The sequence below is a fragment of the Rattus norvegicus genome, chromosome 15, assembly GCF_021556685.1.
Source record: "Rattus norvegicus strain SHRSP/BbbUtx chromosome 15, alternate assembly SHRSP_T2T, whole genome shotgun sequence".
NCBI lineage: Eukaryota > Metazoa > Chordata > Mammalia > Rodentia > Muridae > Rattus > Rattus norvegicus.
Genome location: NC_141548.1, coordinates 96,639,972 through 96,664,864, shown reverse-complemented (window position 1 = coordinate 96,664,864; position 24,893 = coordinate 96,639,972). Strand labels below are relative to the sequence as shown.

General features: G+C 39.8%; 1 long non-coding RNA gene across 27 annotated transcripts in view; it reads left to right on the top strand.

Annotated features, from left to right (window-relative positions):
* Nucleotides 1-280: 280 nt before the first annotated feature.
* Nucleotides 281-24,893, top strand: part of LOC102547440 (uncharacterized) — a 247,423-nt gene continuing 222,810 nt past the window's right edge. For 26 of the 27 annotated variants that reach the window (XR_015638540.1, XR_015638554.1, XR_015638536.1 and 23 more), the window contains exon 1: nt 886-1,039. This is a non-coding gene — a long non-coding RNA (uncharacterized LOC102547440). Of the gene's footprint in view, nt 1,040-24,893 lie in introns of all 27 variants that reach the window. The other variant, XR_015638528.1, reaches the window with a different exon arrangement.

Sequence of the window (24,893 nt, the reverse complement as noted above, 5' to 3'; positions counted from 1 at the left end):
GAAACCAGAGAGAGAGGGAGATGCATTGAGTTCCAGAACAACATAAGCTACAGAGACAAACCTAAGAAACTCAGAAGGAAGGAAGATCTCCAGAGGGAGCACAATATGGGCAAGAGAGTAGCAGGAAATGCTAAAAGAGGGGGTGAATGTATCCAGTCTCATCTTCTGCCCCTCTGGTAATTGCTTATAAAGGCAGGACCCACTTTACATGCATCCACCGGATGAAATGAAGGCCACTGCTTCTGGAAAGTTCACTGTGTAGTCACAGTGTAAGGTTGCTGGGTCAAGCTGGTCAAAGAATCAAAGGCTACAAAAGAGGGAGGAAAGCAGAGAAGATGTATTTTAGTTCAACTTGGCCCCCTCCCTCCAAGTCCCTTAGACCAGAAATTCAGTCTTGAAATTCATAATCCCCTACAAGGTGCATTTAATGTACTCAGTACTGCCCTTCAGCAGTCACAAAGGAGTGCTTTAACCTCTTCCTTAGGTCACGGGCAGATGTTGACAACTCACAACTCAGATCAACTAAATCAGTTTCTTCATCTGAGTTGCCACAAATTAGATGCCCCTCTCCTTCCTGCCCAATGTGTGCTGATGGGATAGATTCTCTTGCAATGTGACATATCATGTGTACTTTATAACCAGCTTCATCACTGAACCTTATAAGAAGCACTGCCACCATCTCCTAGGCTGGAGTCATGGGAAGAGGGTCTGCCATGCCAAGATTACATCCTTGTATCAGTGCACACCTCAGCCTTAACAACTACTATTGGTCTCTTGGGATCTTCTACAACCAATCATATCTTTTAGCTCAGAATCTGACCTTCCCATTGGCTACTACCTGATTTATGACATCATTATCCCTCCCACCCTACTTGTCCTTGGTAGAATCCTGAGGTTTCCTTGGTGCTGCCAGCGAACAAATACAAATTTGAATCACTACAAGTAACCTGAGTCCAGTGAGCAGGACAGGATGTTTAACCTGCTCCACTGTAATATGGATTACTGTTACTTTCCCTTGACCCTGCCTCGACCATGTCAGGTAAGGAAAGAAACTTTAAAACGTTTCTTTGGAGCACAACTTCCTTTATTTTTAGCATACATTTAAATCTTTAAATTACTAGCGATGTCATAGCTATAAATATTGTGAGTTGAATGTCACCTTTAGTTTTGGTTCGTACTAAAAACTCTAAGTCTGAAGAGACAATTTACTCTCAAATATTTCTTCACCAGCCTAGGGTGATTACAGTGTCATTATGCCCTGAGCTGTGTACTGTTGAGTCTTAAGAGGCAAGTGAACACAGAATAAAGTCTGGCCCTTCTTGCAGATTCTCAATACAACAGGAACAGAAAGAAGAACGAGGTATATAGAGGTTTGGCACTCCATAACATGATGGCAATGTTCTCCCTTTACTACTGTTCCCTATTACTGTTTTTTGAACTTCAGTGCTGTTCTGATTGTACCCTTCACACCAGGCATGGTGACACACTAAATCACATTATATGTGCACATTATAAACAGGTTCATCAGTGGACACTGCATGTAGGGGCTGAAGTAATGCAGATCAGATAGTCTTCCCTGTTCTACAGTGCTCTTATCTTGGCATAAACTAAATTAAACAAAACCAAAACAAAACAAAAGCAAAAAACCAGAAAGGGTGACTACCATGTTTTCGAGTACTCCATGTTGGGTAAGAAGAATCTCTGTTCTCTGTCACGTTCTGATTGGTCAAATAAAGATATAGGCAGCAGATAACAGGGCAGGGGAGGAGGAGGTTAAACAGAGCTGGGTGGGGGGATACAGAGAGATATATACTCTTGGTATTCTGTCTACGCGCCACCCCAACAGCTATCTGGTAACAGCCAGGTGTGGTCTGTCCCACAGTTGCCTGGCAACAGTCAGCTGTGCCTGACTGTAAAGGGGGCTGCTTGCACCCTCCCTTCCTCCTTTGTTCTCCTCTTCTCTACTCTTACCCTCTTCCCAGTCCCTTCTCTCCCCATCCTCCCCTTCCCTCCATGTGCCCATGGCTGGCCTCCTTTACTTCTCCCCACTTCTACTCTTCTCTCACTAAACCTTTCCATGTGAAACTATGCTGGCTTGGTGTGCTTTGTTTGGGCACAGGCCAAGGCTTAAACCCCAACATTGGTCCTAACATATACAGAGAGAGATACAAAGAGAAACTGAGATAAAGAAAGAGACAAAGAGAGACTGACTTAACCACCAACCAAAGAGTACACGTGGAAGGAACCATGGCTCCAGCTGTGTATGTAGCAGAGAATGTCCTTATCTGGCATCAAGGGAGGAGAGTCCCTTGGTCCTGGGAAGACTTGTTGCCCAAGTGTATGGGAATGCCAGGGCAGTGAGGTAGGGGTGGGTGGGTGGCAGATCACCCTCATAGAAGCAGGGGAAGAGGGGATGGCATAGGGAGTTTGTGGATGGAAAACCAGGAAAGGGGATAACATTTGAAATGTAAATAAATAAAATATCCAATTAAAAAAAGAGAATGTGGGAGAGCCTAGGAGGAGGCTTGACTCTGAGCACACAGTTATTACAGTGAAAGAAATATTGAGGCTGTTACATGAAACACAAACCCACAGGAACTGGGGAGAGCGAAAACATCCAAAGCGTAAAGATGAATGGCTAGAAAACAGAGAAATAAAAAGTCAAGCAGCAAACCACTGAGCTGAGAATAGGTCCCCCGTTGAAGGAATCAGAGAAAGAACTGGAAGAGCTTGAAGGGGCTCGAGACCCCAAAAGTACAACAATGTCAAGCAACCAGAGCTTCCAGGGACTAAGCCACTACCTAAAGACTATATATGGACTGACCCTGGACTCTGACCCCATAGGTAGCAATGAATATCCTAGTAAGAGCACCAGTGGAAGGGGAAGCCCTGGGTCCTGCTAAGACTGAACCCCCAGTGAACTAGACTATGGGGGGAGGGCGGCAATGGGGGGAGGGTTGGGAGGGGAACACCCATAAGGAAGGGGAGGGGGGAGGGGGATTTGCCCGGAAACCGGGAAAGGGAATAACACTTGAAATGTATATAAGAAATACTCAAGTTAATAAAAAAAAAAAAAAAAAGTCAAGCTTGGAGATGCTTTTGTGAACTGAGTACTCAGATGTTGACTTCTGCACCCAGAGATCTGGTAACAGTTCAGACTTTGGTGTTGCCGTTATTATGACGCATCTCCTGACTCATTATTCTGTAAACACCGTTCTCTGTCACCTTCTGATTGGTCGAAAAAAGATACTGGCAGCAGATAACTGAGCAGGAGAGGAGAAGGTGGGACTTCAGTGCAGAGAGAGAGAGAGAGAGGGACAGAGACAGACTAACTCAGGTGGGGACCAGGCAGTCACCACTGTGATGCAGACAAAGAAGGAGGAGTTGCCAAGGTGAAACTAAGGTGACTAGGATGGCAGGTAACAGGTCATGTGCCTGGGAATTCAGCCAGGTCAGTATTGCCAGGTGTGAGCATCTCAGGGTCTGTCCAGCTATTGTGCCGGAAGCTTTTAATAGAAAAACAACAAACAAGAAACAATAAATAAACCCCTAAATAATAGTTGTAAAATGAGACAAAACAACAGAAGGAAGTCCATTGTGCTTTCAATGTTTCCAAGTCAGAGGTTAAATTGAGAAAGTGATGGCACCTTCACACCTTATGAGGAAGGTGGAGTTTTCCAAACACTTAAGTTCACCTACTTCTCTTTCCCTCCCAATCCCCTCTCACTCTTTAACATGAGGCATTTCAGATCCTCGGATAACCTTAAAGATTCATGAAAGTAAGAATTATTCATAATTAAAAATATCAAGTGGTTTCTGCTTCCTCTGCCATCTGTCCTCCTGTTTGACCTACTCTGTTGGTTATCTGGGCCCCGATGAAAACCTCTCAGAAGCACTGTAGTCCGATCCAGATGGGAGTGATCGCAAAAATCCCAACTGCAGCTGTGTTCAAACAGACCCTGATGCAGAGTGTTGACAAGTCCCCTCTGCTACAAACTCCACGACTCTCTGATGTTCTTGACTACAGCAGCTGCTCTTTCTCTTCTATTTTCACAAAATATATGCATACTATTGTCAAACTCAAACCTGCATGTCTAGATATGACATATACAAATTGACATAATTCCTATTATGATAGTACTCAAAGTTTTCTTACCCTAAACATATTTATCACATATCAAACCCTGTAAATGGTTCAAGTTTCTTGTTAACAAAATAGGCCAAAAACAATGTTGTCTTTTTTTTTTGTTCCCCTCCCCCCAAAAGTCTAGTTCACTGGGGTTCAGTCTTAGCAGGATCCAGGGCTTCCCCTTACACTGGTGCTCTTACTAGGATATTCATTGCTACCTATGGGGTCAGAGTCCAGGGTCAGTCCATGTATAGTCTTTAGGTAGTGGCTTAATCCCTGGAAGCTCTGGTTGCTTGGCATTGTTGTACTTTTGGGGTCTCGAGCCCCTTCAAGCTCTTCCAGTTCTTTCTCTGATTCCTTCAACAGGGGACCTATTCTCAGTTCAGTGGTTTGCTGCTGGAATTCGCCTCTGTATTTGCTGTATTCTGGCTGTGTCTCTCAGGAGCGATCTACATCCTGCTCCTGTCGGTCTGCACTTCTTTGCTTCATCCATCTTGTCTAATTGGGTGGCTGTATATGTATGGGCCACATGTGGGGCAGGCTCTGAATGGGTGTTCCTTCAGTCTCTGTTTTAATATTTGCCTCTCCCTTCCCTGCCAAGGGTATTCTTTTTCCTCATTTAAAGAAGGAGTGAAGCATTCACATTTTGATCATCCGTCTTGAGTTTCGTTTGTTCTAGGGATCTAGGGTAATTCAAGCATTTGGGCTAATAGCCACTTATCAATGAGTGCATACCATGTATGTCTTTCTGTGATTGGGTTAGCTCACTCAGGATGATATTTTCCAGTTCCAACCATTTGCCTACGAATTTCATAAATTCGTTTTTGATAGCTGAGTAATATTCCATTGTGTAGATGTACCACATTTTCTGTATCCATTCCTCTGTTGAAGGGCATCTGGGTTCTTTCCAGCTTCTGGCTATTATAAATAAGGCTGCGATGAACATAGTGGAGCATGATTCTCTTTTATATGTTGAGGCATCTTTTGGGTATATGCCCAAGAGAGGTATAGCTGGATCCTCAGGCAGTTCAATGTCCAATTTTCTGAGGAACCTCCAGACTGATTTCCAGAATGGTTTTACCAGTCTGCAATCCCACCAACAATGGAGGAGTGTTCCTCTTTCTCCACATCCTCGCCAGCATCTGCTGTCACCTGAGTTTTTGATCTTAGCCATTCTCACTGGTGTGAGGTGAAATCTCAGGGTTGTTTTGATTTGCATTTCCCTTATGACTAAAGATGTTGAACATTTCTTTAGGTGTTTCTCAGCCATTCGGCATTCCTCAGCTGTGAAAACTTTGTTTAGCTCTGAACCCCATTTTTTAATAGGGTTATTTGTTTCCCTGCGGTCTAACTTCTTGAGTTCTTTGTATATTTTGGATATAAGGCCTCTATCTGTTGTAGGATTGGTAAAGATCTTTTCCCAATCTGTTGGTTGCCGTTTTGTCCTAACCACAGTGTCCTTTGCCTTACAGAAGCTTTGCAGTTTTATGAGATCCCATTTGTCGATTCTTGATCTTAGAGCATAAGCCATTGGTGTTTTGTTCAGGAAATTTTTTCCAGTGCCTATGTGTTCCAGATGCTTCCCTAGTTTTTCTTCTATTAGTTTGAGTGTGTCTGGTTTGATGTGGAGGCCCTTGATCCACTTAGACTTAAGCTTTGTACAGGGTGATAAGCATGGATCGATCTGCATTCTTCTACATGTTGCCCTCCAGTTGAACCAGCACCATTTGCTGAAAATGCTATCTTTTTTCCATTGGATGGTTTTGGCTCCTTTGTCAAAAATCAAGTGACCATAGGTGTGTGGGTTCATTTCTGGGTCTTCAATTCTATTCCATTGGTCTATCTGTCTGTCTCTGTACCAATACCATGCAGTTTTTATCACTATTGCTCTGTAATACTGCTTGAGTTCAGGGATAGTGATTCCCCCTGAAGTCCTTTTATTGTTGAGGATAGCTTTAGCTATCCTGGGTTTTTTGTTATTCCAGATGAATTTGCAAATTGTTCTGTCTAACTCTTTGAAGAATTGGATTGGTATTTTGATGGGGATTGCATTGAATCTGTAGATTGCTTTTGGTAAGATGGCCATTTTTACTAAATTAATCCTGCCAATCCATGAGCATGGGAGATCTTTCCATCTTCTGAGGTCTTCTTCAATTTCTTTCCTCAGTGTCTTGAAGTTCTTATTGTACAGATCTTTTACTTGATTGGTTAAAGTCACACCGAGGTACTTTATATTATTTGGGTCTATTATGAAGGGTGTCGTTTCCCTAATTTCTTTCTCGGCTTGTTTCTCTTTTGTATAGAGGAAGGCAACTGATTTATTTGAGTTAATTTTATACCCAGCCACTTTGCTGAAGTTGTTTATCAGCTTTAGTAGTTCTCTGGTGGAACTTTTGGGATCACTTAAATATACTATCATGTCATCTGCAAATAGTGATATTTTGACCTCTTCTTTTCCGGTCTGTATCCCCTTGATCTCCTTTTGTTGTCTGATTATCTGGCTAGAACTTCAAGAACTATATTGAATAAGTAGGGAGAGAGTGGGCAGCCTTGTCTAGTCCCTGATTTTAGTGGGATTGCTTCGAGTTTCTCTCCATTTAGTTTAATGTTAGCAACTGGTTTGCTGTATATGGCTTTTACTATGTTCAGGTATGGGCCTTGAATTCCTATTCTCTCCAGGACTTTTATCATGAAGGGGTGTTGAATTTTGTCAAATGCTTTCTCAGCGTCTAATGAAATGATCATGTGGTTTTGTTCTTTCAGTTTGTTTATATAATGGATCACGTTGATGGTTTTCTGTATATTAAACCATCCCTGCATGCCTGGGATGAAGCCTACTTGATCATGGTGGATGATTGTTTTGATGTGCTCTTGAATTCGGTTTGCCAGAATTTTATTGAGTATTTTTGTGTCGATATTCATAAGGGGAATTGGTCTGAAGTTCTCTTTCTTTGTTGTGTCTTTGTGTGGTTTAGGTATAAGAGTAATTGTGGCTTTATAGAAGGAATTCGGTAGTGCTCCATCTGTTTCAATTTTGTGGAATAGTTTGGATAATATTGGTATGAGGTCTTCTATGAAGGTTTGATAGAATTCTGCACTAAACCCGTCTGGACCTGGGCTCTTTTTGGTTGGGAGACCTTTAATGACTGCTTCTATTTCCTTAGGAGTTATGGGGTTGTTTAACTGGTTTATCTGTTCCTGATTTAACTTCGATACCTGGTATCTGTCTAGGAAATTGTCCATTTCCTGAAGATTTTCAAGTTTTGTTGAATATAGGTTTTTATAGTAAGATCTGATGATTTTTTGAATTTCCTCTGAATCTGTAGTTATGTCTCCCTTTTCATTTCTGATTTTGTTAATTTGGACACACTCTCTGTGTCCTCTCGTTAGTCTGGCTAAGGGTTTATCTATCTTGTTGATTTTCTCAAAGAACCAACTTTTGGTTCTGTTGATTCTTTCTATGGTCCTTTTTGTTTCTACGTGGTTGATTTCAGCTCTGAGTTTTATTATTTCCTGCCTTCTACTCCTCCTGGTTGTATTTGCTTCTTTTTGTTCTAGAGCTTTTAGGTGTGCTGTCAAGCTGCTGACATATGCTCTTTCCTGTTTCTTTCTGCAGGCACTCAGCGCTATGAGTTTTCCTCTTAGCACAGCTTTCATTGTGTCCCATAAGTTTGGGTATGTTGTATCTTCATTTTCATTAAATTCTAAAAAGTTTTTAATTTCTTTCTTTATTTCTTCCTTGACCAGGCTATCATTGAGTAGAGCATTGTTCAATTTCCACGTATATGTGGGCATTCTTCCCTTATTGTTATTGAAGACCAGTTTTAGGCCGTGGTGGTCTGATAGCACGCATGGGATTATTTCTATCTTTCTGTACCTGTTGAGGCCCGTTTTTTGACCAATTATATGGTCAATTTTGGAGAAAGTACCATGAGGAGCTGAGAAGAAGGTATATCCTTTTGCTTTAGGATAGAATGTTCTATAAATATCCGTTAAGTCCATTTGGCTCATGACTTCTCTTAGTCTGTCGACATCACTGTTTAATTTCTGTTTCCATGATCTGTCCATTGATGAGAGTGGGGTGTTGAAATCTCCCACTATTATTGTGTGAGGTGCAATGTGTGTTTTGAGCTTTAGTAAGGTTTATTTTACGTATGTAGGTGTCCTTGTATTTGGGGCATAGATATTTAGGATTGAGAGTTCATCTTGGTGGATTTTTCCTTTGATGAATATGAAGTGTCCTTCCTTATCTTTTTTGATGACTTTTAGTTGGAAATTGATTTTATTTGATATTAGAATGGCTACTCCAGCTTGCTTCTTCTGACCATTTGCTTGGAAAGTTGTTTTCCAGCCTTTCACTCTGAGGTAGTGTCTGTCTTTGTCTCTGAGGTGTGTTTCCTGTAGGCAGCAGAATGCAGGGTCCTCGTTGCGTATCCAGTTTGTTAATCTATGTCTTTTTATTGGGGAGTTGAGGCCATTGATATTGAGAGATATTAAGGAATAGTGATTATTGCTTCCCTTTATATTCATAATTGAATGTGAGGTTATGTTTGTGTGCTTTCATTCTCTTTGTTTTGTTGCCAAGACGATTAGTTTCTTGCTTCTTCTAGGGTATAGCTTGCCTCCTTATGTTGGGCTTTACCATTTATTATCCTTTGTAGTGCTGGATTTGTAGAAAGATATTGTGTAAATTTGGTTTTGTCATGGAATATCTTGGTTTCTCCATCAATGTTAATTGAGAGTTTTGCTGGATACAGTAACCTGGGCTGGCATTTGTGTTCTCTTAGGGTCTGTATGACATCAGTCCAGGATCTTCTGGCCTTCATAGTTTCTGGCGAGAAGTCTGGTGTGATTCTGATAGGTCTCCCTTTATATGTTACTTGACCTTTTTCCCTTACTGCTTTTAATATTCTTTCTTTATTTTGTGCGTTTGGTGTTTTGACAATTATGTGACGGGAGGTGTTTCTTTTCTGGTCCAATCTATTTGGAGTTCTGTAGGCTTCTTGTATGTCTATGGGTATCTCTTTTTTTAGGTTAGGGAAGTTTTCTTCTATGATTTTGTTGAAGATATTTACTGGTCCTTTGAGCTGGGAGTCTTCACTCTCTTCTATACCTATTATCCTTAGGTTTGATCTTCTCATTGAGTCCTGGATTTCCTGTATGTTTTGGACCAGTAGCTTTTTCCGCTTTACATTATCTTTGACAGTTGAGTCAATGATTTCTATGGAATCTTCTGCTCCTGAGATTCTCTTCCATCTCTTGTATTCTGTTGGTGAAACTTGTATGTATAGCTCCTTGTCTCTTCTTTTGGTTTTCTATATCCAGGGTTGTTTCCATGTGTTCTTTCTTGATTGCTTCTATTTCCATTTTTAAATCCTTCAACTGTTTGATTGTGTTTTCCTGGAATTCTTTCAGGGATTTTTGTGTCTCCTCTCTATGGGCTTCTACTTGTTTATTTATGTTTTCCTGGAATTCTTTCTGGGATTTTTGCGATTCTTTCAGGCATTTTTGCGATTCCTCTCTGTAGGCTTCTACTTGTTCTCTAAGGGAGTTCTTCATGTCTTTCTTGAAGTCCTCCAGCATCATGATCAAATATGATTTTGAAAATAGATCTTGCTTTTCTGGTGTGTTTGGATATTCCATGTTTGTTTTGATGGGAGAATTGGGCTCCGATGGTGCCATGTAGTCTTGGTTTCTGTGCTTGGGTTCCTGCGCTTGCCTCTCGCCATCAGATTATCTCTAGTGTTACTTTGTTCTGCTATTTCTGACAGTGGCTAGACTGTCCTATAAGCCTCTGTGTCAGGAGTGCTGTAGACCTGTTTTCCTCTCTTTCAGTCAGTTATGGGGATAGAGTGTTCTGCTTTCGGGCGTGTAGTTTTTCCTCTCTACAGGTCTTCAGCTGTTCCTGTGGGCCTGTGTCTTGAGTTCACCAGGCAGCTTTCTTGCAGCAGAAAATTTTGTCTTACCTGTGGTCCCGAGGCTCAGGTTCGCTCGTGGGGTGCTGTCCAGGGGCTCTCTGCAGCGGCAGCAACCAGGAAGACCTGTGCCGCCCCTTCCGGGAGCTTCAGTGCACCAGGGTTCCAGATGGTCTTTGGCTTTTTCCTCTGGCGTCCGAGATGTGTGTGCAGGGAGCAGTCTCTTCTGGTTTCCCAGGCTTGTCCGCCTCTCTGAAGGTTTAGCTCTCCCTCCCAAGGGATTTGGGTGCAGAGAACTGTTTATCCGGTCTGTTTCCTTCAGGGTCCGGAGGGGTCCTGCCGCTCCTGGGCCCTCCCCCACGGGAGCCCAGAGGCCTTATACAGTTTCCTCTTGGGCCAGGGATGTGGGCAGGGGTGAGCAGAGTTGGTGGTCTCTTCCGCTCTGCAGCCTCAGGTGTGCCCACCTGACCAGGCGGTTGGGTCTCTCTCTCACCGGGTCTGGGAGCAGAGAGCTGCTGCGGGCCGGGCATAATGTTGTCTTTTTTATGTGAAATGTAAAGATATGGCGGTGGACCTCGATTAAAATACTTATATTTTATTAAATTATCCTTAATAGTACCTTTTTGCTTGGTATGTAAATTCATAACCACTGCAAATGCTCCCTGTGACTTCTCCTTTCTAACTGTCAAACACAACACGGCCAGTGTAGCCATACTGAAGGTATCCTTATTCGCAAACTAGATGTGAAGACAAATGACAATAAAATATATAAAAGTAGCATGTGCTAAGTTATAATCCTGTGGTACAATTAGTGCGAATATTGATTTGGAAGCATGAACGGTGCAGGGAAAACCTTTTATACATGCATTTTGCCACATCTTCTGTTATTACATCATATTATTTTGGATTTAATAGATGTCTTGTGTAATAAATTGTCTCGTATATCTTGGGGGCTGGAATATTTTTCATCCCAGTAAAGGTTTGTGTCTTCTGGAGTTATAAGCCAGCCAGCGCTACTGCTTCTAGTTGAGTTATGTGGGACAGTGACAGTGACAGACAGTGACAGTTACTGTGAGAACTGACACCAAAGGCAAGAAGACATTAGAAGATTGTACCTCATCTAAAGCCTAAAAGCAAAGAGAAGAAAGTAGACATGTCCGTTCCAAGTATGAAAGCAAGGAACAGACACAAGTAGGGTATTACAGTCACCAAAGTTAAAGCCTAAAGAGATCAGAGTAAGAGTAAAGACAAAATTGAGCACTGATTCTTGTTTCATTTGACTTGATCTATCTGTTACATTCTGAGTGTTGGCTTTATCGTATCTAAATAAAATCGTGTTGTTTGTGTAGTATGTGTGTCTATTTACACACTTGTGGTTCATATATGTGTGCTCACATGTGTGGAAGCCAGAGGATGTAGATTGTCCTGCACAAAAAGCCTTTTGACCTTCTTTCTTTGAGACAGGATTTTCCACTGGACCTAGAGCCAGTCTGGCAGACAGAAGGATTTCTTAACCTTTATGTGTCTACCACAGCTCTGGTGTGTAGGCTCATGCAGCATGGGTGCAAATCTGAACTGTGTTCCTCATACTTGGGCATCAAATGACCCTCTTCACTGAGTCACAGCTCCAGCTCTTCAAAGCACATTTGCTAAAGGACCACATGTGAAAGTATAGACCACCTATAATACATGGTAACTAGAAATTCTTCAGTCAGAAGAGAATGAGCAACCCTTCCATGAAAGGCATTGATAATTAAGTAAATAAAATCTAAAGTTCCTCCGATAAGCCCAGAGAAAAAGTGGACAATCCAATGCATGTCATAAAATAGGTAAGTAACAAATATGATTACACACTTGTTGAGTATGATGGCCCCAGATGTTCCTGTAACAAACAGAATGTCATCATGTCCCAGACCTAATTAAGATTGTCAATACTGGGAACATTATACACATTTTTGTTTCATTTATGACTATAAAGATACAGAGGCATATGAATAGAAATGAATAGAAAACAGAACAGCTGAATTCTCTCTCTCTCTCTCTCTCTCTCTCTCTCTCTGTCTCTCTCTCATCAAATTATGTGTTAGAATTCACATGTGTCACTCTTTTTTCAAAATTTTTACATCTATATGTATTTCATGTCTTTATCTTTAATGGTCAGAATTAGATGGAAAATATCACATGAAGGGCATAATTCTATAAATGCCATTTCCTTTAGAAATTTAATGACAATAAAAGCCATTTGCTTTTATTTGTGTCTGTTGGTTCCAGTACATTCTGAAGATTTTTCCTTGTCACTACCACTGTAAAATATCTCAGTACTGTGAATCCACGAACCTCTTGTTAGCATCCAAAACTTTCTTTTGCTACATACTTCATACTTCTGTACTTGGGACTTTTCCATTGCTGAGATAAAACACTAAAACCAAGGCAACTTACAGAAAAAAAAAGTTTATTTAGGCGCATGGATCCAGAGCTATAAAAGGCCGTCATCATAAGGGTAAGCATAGCAGCAGGCAACAGGCTTCTGAGTACTCACATCCTCAAGCCACAACCGCAAGGCAAAGGGAAAGACTAAAAAGCATAGCTCTAGTTTTAAATTCTCAAAGCCTCCTTATAAGGACAATCATCCTCCACACCTGAAGCATCTCCTAAACACGTCCCCTGTTAGTAAGAGCAGCTGGAGACCGTGTTCAGCGGCTGAGGCATTAAAATCACCACAGTGTCGTACTTAAATTATCTTTGCTATTATGGTTTACAATAATTTAATAATTTCATTATTTTGGTTGTAGAGATATTTTTGTGCATGTTAATCTGTGAGTCATGTTTGCAATATTCTTGCAAGCCAGAACTAGGCATAATATTCACTAAGACGTAAAGGTTCAGATAACTGTAAGCAATGTGGGTGCTGAGGACCAGAGTGTGGTCATCTGGAAGAGCAAGCAGCCAGAGCTCTTAACCGTAGACCCACCACGCCCGCCCTCTTGTATGATTACGTTTTATCAGTTTCACTCAACAAATATAAAACCCAATCAGGTTTTAAAAGAAAAAAAAGTCCAGGATCCACCATAAAATGGGAACATGTTTTGCATATAAACTCCTTGCTGGGAGAACAGAGGAATGAGGTCACACTGACCCAACATGCATTTTTAATCAGTAATTTGTATTATGTCCTTGAGTAAGCAATTATCCAACCTCTAAAATCTGGAAAGGCGTTCTGTCCTGACCTAAATGGAATAAATCTAATTTGTTCATACTTCCTTGCCATTAAAAAGATATCTGCTAATAGGGAAACAGACTAACTTTCTCAATGTTAAAATTCATAAGCAATTAATATCAAAATTGGAGAGGTATTGACACTAATTATAAAGCAGATGGAATTGGATTGAGACAGAACCAATCTAGGCATTCATTTCTGGCAAACCCAGTCTTCACTTTCCAGAAAGCTGTAAGCCCATAAAGTAGACCTGAAGGTTATTCATGCGTACCTGATTATCTGTCCTCCCTCAATCTCCACTGTGTCTTCTAAGAAAATTTACCTCAATGTTTATTCTAAGATATAAAGATCTGTGTCCTCCAACACTCCAAATGATGTTTGACATTTGATATTTGATAATAAAAATATTGTCTCAAATAAAAAAAAAATCTCATTTAACCAGCTCATACAAAACGGGTGAGAACACTGCGCTGTACAAATTATAGCACCAACTATTATAGGGCATACTGTTAGGTTATTTTAGAAGAAAATTAAATATAAATGGCCTTCATTGTGGATTGTAAAAGAAGAAAATAGGCAGCTTTAGAATGTATAGCTTTATTCATCTACTCTTTCATGTATCCATGAAATATATTTATATTTACATATTATCTACATATAATGGCAAATGTCCCTGAAGATAAAAGAGAGAAGTATTAGAGTGGTGAGTGAAATTGGCCACACTATAATCAGGACATAATTAGGTATTAAAATTTGCTATCTAGGTGAAAATATTATTTGTATAATATACCAGACAATATTGAATTTCTTTTACATATATTAAAGTGTTCATGTAATACATGAAGAAAAATATATTTGCATCAAAGAGAAGAGTTTGACATTTTCCTCTCATTTTACTTTATATACATTATTGTCTTACTGTAACACCCTCACATTTAAACAAATATAATTTCAGTTGAAGAAATTCCTCCATAAGATTTACCTGTGAGCATGTATATGGGGAACTTCGTTTTCTTGCTGAATGGGATCCTGAAAGGCAAGTCAGAAAACATCTTCTTTCCTCTATTCCTGCCTCTTCTCAATGCCTGATGTTTCTCCCCTGCTTTCCCTTCCTGGAGAGCAAGATGAAATAAACAGTTTTTGACTCCCTAAGTTGCTTTGGGTTAATTCTTTTATTTTATTTTTTTTAGCACAGCAACAGAGAAGCAAACTAACACATGCGGAAACTTCCAATAAATCAAGTGTGCACAACTTCCTTAATTTTGATCTTATTTATATTTTAAAGAAAATATATTGATTTTTGATTCCAAGAGGATAGACTCAAAATTGCAGTGGTCTTTTCTAAATAACTGGGAGAAACTAGCACTTCCAAATGTCTTCATGAGTGGATTTTATGTATTGATTTGTCTTAGGTTGATAATATATACTAGTACTTGGCTATAAAGCCTAATTCACTTACATTGATTTTTAATCTAATTTATAGTCCGGCCTTATGCAATCATGTTGTGGGTCATGCTATATCGGCAATCTATAGTCTTTCTCGGTAACTCTCGTGAACTATAAAAAGGAAGAACATCCCACACTCCGCGAGTGTTCAGCATCTAAAGCAGTTGTAGTATAATTGATTGAGTCATAAATAAGACTCACTATTGCTTAAAATTTAAATAAATATTTTGTTGTTCTTCAGATGCTTAGTTTTTGCCTAGGCCAGAAAATGACATCAGAATCCCTGAAACTGGAGTTACAGACAGTTGTTCCTAGGGGCATAGTGGAATCAAGCTGTCAGGGCTTTTATCCTTTAAGCCACTGTCCTTCCTGAAAGGTAACATTGCTTTACTCTTCTACTCCAAATCTTGAGACTGTGACTACATTACGAGGCCACTTTGCTTGGTCTGTGTTTTCTTTCTTCCTTTCTTTCCTGCTTCCCTCCTTCCTTCCTTCCTTCCTTCCTTCCTTCCTTCCTTCCTTCCTTCCTTCCTTTCCTTCTTTTTTAATAATAAGGCTGGTAGTCTAGAACGAACATGAAAATAATAGTATTTTCTACTCTTAAAGACATCATTAGCCCAAAGAATCTATAAAATTATATTATCTCAGACTTTAGTCCTTTCTTATATTTAAAAGCCATTTTAATTCATATTTTCAATGTATAAGTCAAAACAATCAGATAAACAACTTATAAAAATTGGGGGGGTGTAGGCAGGCCAGGGGTGGGAGGGCACTTTATCTTTACAAGTAGGTGTGTTAATTGGCACACAAACACTAAAGAAGTCAATGTCTCAGTGCCACAAAAAGCTAAATTCAATAAATCACAAGATCCAGCTATATCATCCTTGAACAAATACCTAAAGGACTCTTCACCTAACTCCGGAAAACTTGTTGATCCATGTCCATGGTTGATCTATTTATGCTGGCAAGAAACTGTGAGCTACCTAGATGTCCATCAACTGATGGAAGGATAGTGAAAATGTTGTATGCTTACACGATTCAGTTTAGAAACATGATATTTTTAAATCTGCTAGTAGATGAGTACATCTAGGGGAAAAGAAATCATTCTAGTGTGGTTAAGCATACCAAAGAACAAATATTGAATGTTTGCTCTTAAATAGAATGTTAGCTTTTAAAATTTAGATACACATGTTTTGGTCAGAATAACCACAGAGGTCAGGGATCTAGTAAGGGAGGAAGTGAAGGAGGAGATCATCAAAGGAAGGGGAAATAGAATGTAATATTACAATGGGATAAAAGGGAAACTATACTGGGAGAATTAAGTGTGAAGGAGATGGATGTGCAGGGTTAAAAAGGGATTGTGGAAAGAGACAACTAACATTAAAAGCCCTTTAAAGCCATGTTTGCAAATGTGCTACTATAAAATCCATACATATCTCCACACACACAATTAATTATATGTGTGTATGTGCATAGTTAAACAGTGTCAACATATATGTATGTGTATGTATGTATGTATGGGAGCATGTGTGCATATGTATGAAAGAAGAAGAGGTAAGAGAGAGGGAGGGGGTGAGAGGAAGAGAGGGGAAGAGATGGTGAGAGATAGAATGAAGCTGGATGGGTAGGAAGATCAGAAAGATCTGTAGGAGCTGGGAAAGGGGGAAGAAGAGAATTTATGTAGATTTTGACAGAGAACAAGGGGAGGTATTATAGAGGGTTTGAAAAAAGGAAAAAAGGGGGAAGTTGTATAATTATATCACAAACTTAGAGATATGAATAATTAAAGTTCATGCTATATGCAAAAACATTTTTATTAAAATGCATGCCAAATAACAAGAGAGAGAGAGAGAGAGAGAGAGAGAGAGAGAGAGAGAGAGAGGACTAATCCAAGCAAAATACTGTAATAAAGCAGAAAATTTCTACAGAACAAAGACACTTAACAGAAAAATATGCATGTGACTGTGATTCTATGCAGGTTTGCATGCACAAACAAAGGTGTGTGTGTGTGTGTGTGTGTGTGTGTGTGTGTGTGTGTGTGTGTGGAAAGCACAAGGACCTCCTGCTGGCAGAGAGCACTTGGAGCACTTTGGAAACCAGAAGTGTAAAACACATAAACTTTTCAAAGAAAGGGGTTTATAATAACTTTTACCCTGAATGCTAAGAGTAGATGTTATGAAGAGGCTGGTGACCTTTACTCTTTCTTGGTCAGGTTTCACAATAGTCCAACTCCTGAGCATTGGTATTCAGTCAATAGAACCAATTCTTATGGAAAAGATCACAGTGCTTGGTAAAGACATGGATCTTGCAAAGGAGTTTTGAGGTAGTCATGCCTTTTTATTATGATAATTGTCACTATAAAACATTTTCCCGAGTTACTGTGCTTAAATATGTCAAAAATAAACTGCTCTGGGTCCCACTCTAGAAGTTTGAACGAACACTAGCTGACCATGTTGTCTTAAACTGTATTTCCTTCTTGCCTCATGTGGATCATTATTCTGCTGGTAAAACAAGGATTCCCACATGTACGTATGCGTCTGTGTCATGTGTGACAGTGTGTGGTGTGTGTGTGTGTGTGTGTGTGTGTGTGTGTGTTTATAACATGAAATTTAAGGCTGCCTTTCTTTATACATTAATTAATAATCAAACATGATTAGGATAAAAATGTGTTCTCTTGGCTGTTAATTTTCTTTTTTTAAATTTTTTAATATATTTCTTTACTTACATTTCAAAGGTTATACCCCTTCCCGGTTTCCTGTCCATAAGCCCCCATTCCCTTCCCTCTCCCTCCCCCATACAGGTATTCCTCCTATACATCCCCCTTATTGCCCTCCCCCATATTCCCCTGCACTGGGGGTCCAATCTTGGCAAGACCAAGGGCTTTCCCTTCCACTGGTGCCGCAACAAGGCTATTCTCTGCTACATATGCAGTTGGAGGCCTGGGTCAGTCCTGTTAACTTTCATGTGTACTTGACATAAGCTAAGCACATCTGTGAAGGGGAAACTTCATTTGAGAAAATACCTACATCACTTGGCCTGTTTTCAGAGCTGTGGGACATTTTCAAGATTTAAAATTGATGTTGGAGAGGTAGGACCACAGTGGGCATGCCATGCATGGGTATGTAATTCTAAAGAATATCAAAAATGAGTAAGTCAAAAGAAGCAAAACAAGCAGCATTACTCCATGGCCTGTATAAATTCCAGCATCCAGATTAATATCCCAGCTTCTTCTAAGAATGGACAGTAACCTGTTCACCCAATTGACCCAACTTTCCTAAGTTGCTTTGGTCATGGCATTTAGCACAGGAAAAGGAATCTAACAAGCACACTCTTGTTCAGAGCAGAAGACAATTCCCAGGAGTTAACAGAGAGGACCCCGGTGATACTTTAGCTCTTCCTGATGTTATTAAAACTTGTGCCATTTCATATTGCTTTGAGCAGTAGCACCTGAAATTGTGCTCTCTAAATTTGTCACACACACACACACACACACACACACACACACACACACACACACACGTGCACGGATCATCCCTATAAACCAGCTGCTCTTTTATAATGGTGAGACTTAAGAATATGACTATATATTGCTTGTACTAATAAATTTTTATTTCAGTACTACATCAGGGACATTGCCTATGACAGTGAGAGGACACTGCTCAATACTGCAACTTTAAGCTTGAGTTGGGGTTTTCTTTTAGAACCTTCATGAAGGTCAACTGTGATGGTTTGCATATGCTGGGTCCAAGGACTGGCACTATTAGAAGATGTGGCCCTGTTGGAGTACACGTGCATTGTATATATTGGCTTTAAGACCCACATTCTAGCTGCCCGGAAGCCAATGTTCTGCTAACAGTCTTCAGATGAAGATGTAGAACTCTCAGTTCCTCCTGCTACCTTGTTCCTGCCTTGATAATAGTGGACAGAACCTCTGATCCTGTAAGCTAGTGCCAATTAAATGTTGATCTTATAAAAGTTGACATGGTCATGGTGCCTGTTCGTGGCAGTAAAACCCTAAGACATCAACCTAGAATCTTGACTTTTACTCAAAAAAAAATTGTAGAATGAGTAAGTATGAAACAAAGCTTAATTTATTAATTAAAGGCAAGATAAAGAGATTATATGATGTGGAATTAAGCATGACTGTTTACAGAAATGTATCTTCAAATTCACCAGGATACAAATACAACGTAGATTTTGAGGTTCTGAATTTATGTTACATGTGCAATGTATCTTGATTTAAAAAGTAAACAATAAACAAAAATTAAGTTTCAAAATTAAATTAAAAACTAGAAGGTGCTTTATTTCTCTTTTCACTACCATAAGGAATTTCCTTCTAAAATCTAAAAATGTTGTATGGGGTCTTTGTTCAAGTTTATGGATGAGGAATGGGTGCTAATTTATTTAGGCTATAAGTTCTCATATATTCTGATCCTAAGATACCCTGTGCCATATGTTGTTGAATATGTTTGATATATTTTACAGAAACAGATGTAGTAACAATGTTGCCAATAATTTTTAGGTGATCTGATCAGAAGTCTAAGACTGAGTATCTGTCACTATGTCAGTGTAATGTTAGAACCTCATTGACTATAAATATCATTAAAACTGACATATTTCTGTCACATTTTATAATGTAAATCCTCTTACAGTATACTGGCAGACAAAATGGTGAAATCATTCCCATGCATCAGTCCTCTGAATCATCTCAATTCTTGGGTTTTTCAGCTCAGCACTGTATTCTGCAGGATTTGACATCTCAGTGGGCAAAGGGCTAAACTCATCAGCAGAATAGAGAAGGTACAAAAAAAAATCAAGAAACAATGCTTTAGTCCTGTCATTTGTAGGTTGTGAAAGTTTGGATAATTTACAGTTTGGCGTACAGAGCATTATCATAAAGCAGCAGATAATGACACTAATTGTTATGTGTGGAAGCAGAAGGGATTTACCGCTTGCATGGGAAATGAAAACCTAACTCCATAATGAGTTTCATCCCACAGCTCATAGTCAAATGTTTTCTTCTTGAAGAATTCAAGCTGTTCTCCTACATAGGAAAATCAAAGTTTAACTGTTTTCATTTTCTATAATTAAAAGGTTGAAATACACATATTTAGAATAGTGAGCTATGGAAGGATACCAAGTCATGATGGGAACTGTATCTGTTTACTACAGGCTTTTCTTTGATAGCCAATCAGCACAAATTAGCTAGCCTGCATTAGGTAATAAAACTTGCTTCATACATACCAAGGTGTATGGCATTGGTGGTAAAGTTAGTGAGTCTGGGTAAGTCTATAGTCACTTTTTCTGATATTTTGAAATGACCTTAACTAATATAACTTTCTGTGGTTAAGCTTGTTTCGTATCATTTAAGATTTTCAGCATTTAACATGAATATTTTGAATAAACTATTTGGATAATAAGCTATTTATTCTGCGAATTAGGATTAAATGTGTTTACTTCGATAACTAGTCTTAATTTTGTAGTTTCTTTGATCAGACAGTCAGGAGGAAACACTAAAAGATAAGACAGGTGCCTTTCTGATTGCTACACATGCAGTCCATCATGCACGGGAGGAAGGAAGCAGGGATCACAGAGAAATGACAAAGCAAAGAGCAGACAGGGAGTGTAGCTGGATAAAATACCTCAAGTTTTGCACTCACAATGAAGTCCTACAGATTTCTAAACTAATACAAAGATCTGCATACAAAGTATTCAAACACAGGAGTTTACTAGGGCATCTCACCTTCAAACCACAGTAGGAATATTTAACATTTGCATCAATGACTTAAACAATAATGGAACCTTTTTTCAGAATACAGTGTTCTTTTTATCTGTACTTTTCAGATTAGTTTCCATTTTATATTTAGTTATTTGTTGTTTAGATGTAGATTCAAAATCTGTGTGTTGAAATTGTAATCCTAAGTGAAACACGATGCTATCCTATTTGGAGACTGAGTTTCTACAAACGCAATCATGTTCAGGTATGGTCATTTACGTCGACTGCAATTCAAGATGACTGCTGTTCACATAAAGTAGACATAATCCCAGGCTGTCAACGCAGCTCAGTCCTAAGGAAACTACATGTCCTGTGTATGGTCTTGAATTTGATCACCAGCATGAGGAAAAAGAATGTGCGGAACAAGAAGAAGGGAAGGAGCAGTGTAGGAAGACAGTGGAGAAAGGGCCGAAAACACTGTCTTACACAGATCCTTCTTTCATAGATCTCAAAGGAAAAGAAAACTGCCAGCTATGTTGCCCCAGACTCCTGCCTCTGGGCCTCTGAGGCAAAGATTTCCTGCTGTGTGCTGACATGTAAGCATGCCAGCAGTACTTTGCAAGAAGCCCAGGAAACTAAAAACCTGTATTTCTAAGCAGAAGCCCTCTGGAGGTAGAGAGGGAGACTAGTTAGTCCTCAGAACGTTTTTACTTACAAAAGCAAATGGGTTCAATAATGCCACTATTGTTAATGTCACTGGAAAAGAATTGTCTCTAGCCCAGTAATTCATAATTCTCACATGTGTGTTCTGCACGCTTTAACTCTGGTCCTGTCCACAAATATTTCAGCACAAGTTTATTTCTTGTTAAGAAACATGTTCAGAATGATTTAGCTAGATAGCCTTTCCTTCAGTCTCTACTCCACACTTTGTTTCTATATCTCCTCCTGTGAGTATTTTTGTTCCCATTCTAAGAAGAACAAAGGAAACCACACTTTGGTCTTCCTTCTTCTTGAGTTTCATGTGGTCTGTGAATTGTATCTTTGATATTCAAGCTTTTGGACTAATATCCACTTATCAGTGAGTGCATACCACGTGTGTTCTTTTGTAACTGGATTACCTCACTCAGAATGATATTTTCTAATTCCATTCATTTGCCTATGAATTTCATGAAGTCATTGTTTTGATAGCTGAGTAGTACTCCATTGTGTAGTTGTACCACGTTTTCTGTTTCCATTCCTCTGTTGAAGGGCATCTGGGTTCTTTCCAGCTTCTGGCTATTATAAATAAGACTGCTATGAACATAGTGGAGCATGTGTCTTTGTTATATGTTGGAGCATCTTTCGGGTATGTGCCCAAGAGAGGTATAGCTGGATCCTCAGGCAGTTCAATGTCCAATTTTCTGAGGAACCTCCAGACTGATTTCCAGAGTGGTTGTACCAGCTTGCAATCACACCAACATCCCCATATACAGCCACCAAACTCAGACCATAATGAGGATGCCAAGAAGTGCATGCTGACAGGAGCCCGACATAGCTATCTCTTGAGAGTTTCTGCCAGAGCCTGACAAATACAGAGGCAGATGCTTGCAGCCAACCATTGAACTGAGAGCAGGGTCCCCAAGGGATGAGTGAGAGAAAAGACTGAAGGAGGTGAAGGGGTTTGCAACCCCATAAGAACAGTAATACCAACCAACCAGATATACCAGTGCCCCCAGGGACTAAACCACCATCCCAAGAGTACAGAGGAATAGACCTATGGCTCCATCCGTATATGTAGCAGAGGTTGGCCTTTGTCTGGCCATGTTGGGCATCAATGGGAAGAGACTGTCAAGACTTGATGTAGGGGAATGTCAGGGCAGGGAGGTGGGAGGGGGTGGGTGGGTAAGGAGCACCCACATAAAGCAGTGGGAGATAGAGGGTTTCTGGAATGAAAACCACTGGAAAAGGGGATAACATTTGAAATGTAAATAGAAAATATCCGATAGAAAAGAGACAAAAAATGAACTCTCAGCTCCTCCTAAGCCATGCCTGCTCGGATGCTGCAGTGCTCCTGCCTTGATGATACTTGACAACGCCACTGAACCTGTAAGCCAGCCCCAATTAAATGTTGTCTTTCTAAAAATTAAAAAAAAAAAGATTCAGCTAATGTCTCTGGACAATTTTTAAATACACATAAAAGAGAAATATTAAATGACTTGGTGATTGTTATTTGCTACTGTAAATCTATTCTTTCCTATAAAACTACAAAAGCTTCCTGTTTACCAAATGACATCAATGATAGGGTAAGCTATGAAGAAAAGGAAATCTACTGTCACAAAGTGCGTTTAACGAGTTATTGCTATCGGCTCACCTGTACATGTGTACAATTCATACTCCAATTCCCTAACCCTTAGAATCTGTGCAGTACGAGTTGGGACTTTAGAGAGATAGTTAACATTAACTGCTGTCATAAAGACAGAATGCTGATCTCAAAGGACTTGTGTTGTTCTAAGGAGATGAAAAGAATCTTATGTGGACACCATGAGAAAGTACTGGTTTATAAGCAGAGGAGGAGAGACTGTTCCAGAGACAATCCCTGATGCATCTAATCATGGTCTTTGAGTTTTGGAAGTATGTAAAAAAAATAAGTTTCTACTCTTTGCTACTGCCAACTTCTACATTTTGTACTTTGAGCCAAAGTAAAACAATATTGGTTAGCGTAACCTGTTTACAATTCCTCTCATGAATGCTGATCCCCCAGGTGCTTTCTTCATCTATACCATAGACTCCCTAGAACCTGCATCTCTCTCCATTGCTTTCTCACTCTGTCATCTAATTTTGTCCTCTCTTACTGACTGCCTCAAGGAGGGAAGACAATGTAGGAATAAACTGTTTTCAGCCTTAGGAGTCAGAAAGATATATTCTTCAAATGAGAGGAAAAGACTTTGAGATGAGTATCACCTCAGAAATATTCATTTCAATATGAGGAACTTTTTTGTGTGCTTTGTAATTGTTTACAGCTCACAGAGACAACAACAACACCTATGTGGAAGAAATGAGAGCCATATAGCAATAAACCATCAAGAATTCTTCAGCAAGGTACACAAATTTCAGCATAGATGTAGACAAAAGATAGTAATGTATGCTGTCCAATTATAACAAGAAATGGCCTTAGTTGGCTCCAAAATCTTTGGGAACTCCAGAATGACTAAAGAAGTGTTTCATAAGCACATATGAGGGTGATAGAAGTAAGGAGAGATCTAGGATCCACAAAGATTATTTGAAGAGAAAAGGCCACATGTGTCTATCTGTTCTATTACATGGCAGTTGCCGAACAATGGCTGGAAAACAAATAGGTGCCAATCCACTTCTTTACTCCTGGTCCTGGCATGAATGTGAAATATAAGTGAAGTGAAGTTCTTCCCATCTGACAGCATAGAAGACACAGATGCAGAACAAGGCACTAAAAACAAACCATGTGGAGCTTGAGAGACGGCTTGCAAGGTTAAGTGCACTTCTGCTCTTAAGAAGACCCTAGTTCAATTTGCAGCATCCACATTGGGTATCTTACAACCAGAAACTGCAGCTCTAAGTATCTTACACCTATGACCTCTGTGGGCACACACACACACACACGCACACGCACACACACACACACACACACACACACACACACACAGAGAGAGAGACAGCACACACAGCACAAACACACACAGCACACACACAGAGCACACAGAATCAAATATAAACAAAAATGAATTTTAAAAAAATAAAATTTTTTTACACTCCAAATTTCACTCCTCTTCTAGTCCAACTTCTGGTTGTTCCACATCCCATATGCCATATGTCCACTGCCCATCTTCCTTCTCCACTAGGATTTCCCCACTCCTCCACTCCCTACCCCACCAAACCTTCCCACTCCCTGGGGCCTACAGTCTCAAGAGGGTTAGGTGCATTATCTCTGATCAGAGAACCAGGCAGTCCTCTGTTGTACATGTGTTGGGGGCCTCATCTCAGCTGGTGTGTGCTGCCTGGATGATGATGCAGTGTCTGAGAGATCTTGGGGGTCCAGGTTAATTAAGATTGCTGGTCCTCCTACAGGATCTCCCTCCTCAGCTTCTTCAAGCTTTTCCCTAATTCAACCAATGGGGACAACCTTCTGTCCATTGGTTGGGTGTAAATATCTGCATCTGACTCTTTCAGCTGCTTGTTGGGTCTTTCAGAGGGCAGTTATAATAGGGAACTATTTGTTTTTTTTTTTCCAATCTTTATTAGTGTATTTAATTGAAATAACTTTACAGTTTTCCCCTTAGGCCAAAAAAGTGATAGCTAAGAAACAAAGGAGATTTTTATCACCTTTAGACTATTTATAGATGGTTTCTATATGGGGAATATTATTAAACATGAAGAAGCAACTTTTTTCTTTACTGTTTAAAATTGGATATTTTATTTATTTGCATTTCAAATGTTATCGCCGGTCACTGTTTCCCC